Source organism: Sceloporus occidentalis, unplaced genomic scaffold (assembly GCF_023333645.1).
Source record: "Sceloporus occidentalis isolate IW3139 unplaced genomic scaffold, rSceOcc1.0.p SCAF_128, whole genome shotgun sequence".
NCBI classification, from domain to species: Eukaryota; Metazoa; Chordata; class Lepidosauria; order Squamata; family Phrynosomatidae; genus Sceloporus; species Sceloporus occidentalis.
In genome coordinates this window covers 676,600-680,808 of record NW_028317108.1, presented here as the reverse complement: position 1 = coordinate 680,808, position 4,209 = coordinate 676,600, and the positions used below count along the sequence as shown (strand labels likewise).

The following is a 4,209-nucleotide window of genomic DNA, read 5'->3' as shown; positions in this document are numbered from 1 at the left end:
TCATGTCCTGTCACTCATACCGGATTCCCTCACAGCATTCTGACACAACGTCGCTTCCTGCTTCCTGCTCAGCTGGCGAGAAAAGAGCATTGTGATTGGTCCACGCATTCTAGCGGCTGAATGCTCGCTCAGTATTGGTCAGAACTGATGACACGTCCTCCCAATTGCAAGGCGCATCCGCCATCTTTACTCCTGGCAGCGATTACGCTACTGTTTCGTGATCTGTCGCTTTTTCATTTATCTGTTTTGCGTACGGAACGGAATTCGTGTGGATTCTCATAACACTGTCTATATGTTTATTATCTGAAGCAAAACGATTGTTGAATAAAATAAATATTGTTTCCAATATATAATACTTTATCCATGCTCACTCACCCTTACACATAGACATTCATGCTCACATACACTGTTACAGAGACATTCATGCTCCCTCACCCTTACACATAGACATTCATGCTCACATACACTGTTACAGAGACATTCATGCTCACTCACCCTTACACATAGACATTCATGCTCAAAATATATTTTCTGTAAGATATAACAAAATATTTTTCTGTATGATTACGTGTGATGTAAAGTGGAATAGCCTCTGGGTTTAAGTCACTTAAATGCAAAAAAAAAAAACATGTCAGTGGTGACATTAAGTCACATAAAAATGATGTATTTCCAATCTTTAATCAATGTGCATTGCTATAGAATGCTTGATTCTTGTTTTTGAATCCACACAAGATATGAAATCTGAGATCGGTCTAAGCTTTTCCTTCAAGCATGCGAGCACGGTTTAATTGTTTTATTATTCAACATAAAATTTCCAGGTACTTAAAATCTAAATTTGTAAAATATAGCAAGGAAAAGGTATTTTTGCCAAATAGTAAAAGGAATTTTATTGGTGTAACAGTGCTATCCGCGTCAGGTTGGGTCTCTACTCTCCCTTGTTGAATTTGTCCTCATCAGTGTTCAAAAGCAGAGGAAATCTCCTCCCTGCGCAGATTCCAGATCTGATTTAGAGCACGGTGGTTGCCCATCAGACGGGACTGGGGTCTACTCGTGATCTTTTTTGTAGATACCAGTGAATGAAAACCACCAGCGGTCCCATAACCATTACAATGGCCGCACTCATTATCACTGCCACTAATGTTGTTTGAGGGATCCGGATGAATGAGGCGTTCTGTAAGTCTACACTTGGGGAGTCAGATCTTACGCATGAGTTGTCTTTTCCATTATATTCGTATAAAGGGGAACAGGAAGTGCAATTATTGGCAGACGACCCTTTACACGTAAAGCAGGATGGGTGGCAAGCGGCACAAGAACGAACAAGGTGAAAGCTGCTGGGCTCTGACACCTCCGCTCTCTGCGTAAACTTAAAGTATTTGGCAGGGCAGTAAGATAGACAGAGCTTTCCAAAGGTATAATATGGTGCCAAACATTCTATGCACGACCCATTTCTATCCCGCCTCAGACACTTTCTCATGACAGACTTCTTGATTTTCCTGGACATCATGTGTTCATCTGTCCCGTACAAAATCAACGTGACGTGACGTAGAAATCCGTGGTTGGTGTATCTTCCTCTGTTCCTAAATTCTAAGGTCCAAAGGCCCAATGGATTTTCATCCCAAGATTGTGTGGTCATGAAGGACCAATCTCTGTACCCATCAGTGCTGGTATCATGTGGTCTCTTGCCCATCAGCACAGAACGGGTGCCCATAGGACTGGTAAGATAGATTTCCAGGTCACCTCTGCGACTGTAGCTGAGGGACATTTTTGCTTGGACATGCTCAAGGGATGTTATGTGATTGGGGGACCCAGAACAGGCAGTGACATTGTAAGTCAAAATCAGATCTGAATGCACTTTTTTGGGGGTGCTCACAATTGTTATGAGGCACTTTCTTTGAGGCTGCGTTGTCTCCCATGTTTCGGCCAGCTCCACTACTCGTCCAGCATGCAAAAGTCCGTAGCCGAAAAAGTGGCTCACTTTTCTTCCCACTCCATTTATGACCCAATCGTCAGCCATTAGGTGGGCAGGACTGGACGCTCTTACCACGATATGTTGTATATCCCTCCATGTAAGAGCTGGGTTTGCCTCCAATGCCAAAGCAAGGATCCCGGCAGCAAGTGGAGTGGCGGCTGAAGTCCCGGTGTGTTTATCTGTACACGTGTGGCGTATATCAGTGGTGATAAAAGTCTCTTCCTCACCACCACCGCTGCTGTAAGTGCTTGTAAGTTTGCATGCACACGCCTCACTGTACCAAGGGACTGTTCCATGATTTGTGACACCCCCAACAGCAACAGTGTAGATACTGTTGGAGTAGCCGTTACTGTTGCAGTTGTCATTCCTGCCACCGTTTCCAGATGCCCAAACAAAGATAGATCCAAGGCCACGGCGGCCATTTAGTATTCCTTTGTAAAACGCCTCAGAAGACAACACTCCTGGTCCATCCAGTACCTTTCCATCATCAGTGGGACCCCAGCTGGCGCTATAAATGTCAATATGCTGTGGGTTAAAACTCAACGACTGAGCTTCAACAATGTCTGTGACTATCCCATCCAGCATTCGCACACCTCCTATTCTAGCGTTGTATGCTACTCCAGCGCCGCAGATATCATTATTGGCAACCGCAGCCACCTCGCCTGCACAGCGGGTCCCGTGGTTGTTCTCATTAGATGAGTTATATCGGGGCTGAGGGTCAGGATCGTCGTCATTAAAATCATAACTCGCTTCCGGATCATAGTTTAATGCGAGATCGGGGTGGTCCTTTTCAAGCCCATCATCCACAACGGTCACCACCACGCCTCGTCCGGTATATCCACGGTTCCAAGCAGTCTGGATGCCTAAGTCAAGATTTTTACCCAGGTACCACTGCAAACTGAAGAGGGGGTCTGTGGGAACCATATCAGGCTGTCTTTTCTCCCTTCTCCTCAGCGTCTGCTGCTCAAACCAGCTAACCTTGGGTTCTTTTTTCAGTTGAATATTTCTACCCCAGTGAGGGCTGAAGGATTTCCTTTGAATGCCACGATGAGATAGATGGTAGAAATCACTGCCAAGCACCACCTGCCCAAGGTTGATGAAACCGAATTTCTGTGCAATACGTTCTGCCTCTACAGAGCCATCAGGTATGTGCACAGCCCAGCTATTTGTGTAAATCTCCAAAGTAAAGATCACATGGATCAGAACAGTAACAACGAAAACCAGAGCTATGCTCCTCATCTTGTACTGTCAGCTTACAAAAGCATCTGTTGGCCTAACGGCCAGTGCTTTTATAACCTACACTATGTCACAGTAGAAGGGCGTGGCACATCTGTTACATCACAATAGCAGGGCGGGGCTCGGAACTCTCAGCGACAAGCCGGCTAGAAAATGCTTACAGTTATGATTTCAATATATAATTCTGAACCAGTAGCGTGTGATATATATATATATATATATATTATAAACACGGTATATATACACACACATATATATATATATATATATATCACACACAGACTACCATTCTAAAATATGGGGTCACTTGGAAAATAACAATTGCAAAGGGGTTTTCTAACGATTGATTAGCCTTTTAAAGTTAAACTTGGATTAGCAATCACAACGTGCCGTTGGAACGCAGGAATGATGGGAGTGATAAAGAGCCTCTGAAAAATCAGCCGTTTTCAGCTACAATCATTCAGTCATTTATAACATTAATGATGCCTGTGCTGTATTTCTGATGCATTTCATGTCATTTTAATAGACAACATTTGTTTTCAGAGACAGTTCTATGTGACCTCATACTTTTGGATGGTGGAGTTAGATATGTATATATATATATATATATATATATATATATATAGATAGATAGATAGATAGATAGATAGATAGATAGATAGATAGATAGATAGATATAATGCCAATATATTAGTGGTAATATAAACAAAACTCTTGGGGACTCTTATCAAGAGAATCTAAGAGTAATAAAGTAACAGAGTAATAAAGTGACATTTAAAGAAGCGACCTGATTAAGGGTTAAAAATTGTGTAGAAAGGGCACGAGAAGACAAGCAGTCGCAGGGTCAACCCTTGAACACTGAACAAGATGGCTCCGGATATAAAAACATCAAATCCATGGCATGTAGCTGTATGTCCTAGCAAGGTCTTGGGATAAGAACGGGATCGGCATATTGTTATCCCGACGACTGAGTGAAGATGCGACCAAGGACTGATTAAGGTCGG

At 43.0% G+C, this 4,209-nt stretch overlaps 1 pseudogene; it reads right to left on the bottom strand.

Annotated features, from left to right (window-relative positions):
- Positions 1-3,208, bottom strand: LOC149281703 (proprotein convertase subtilisin/kexin type 4 pseudogene; annotated as a pseudogene).
- Positions 3,209-4,209: the final 1,001 nt, after the last annotated feature.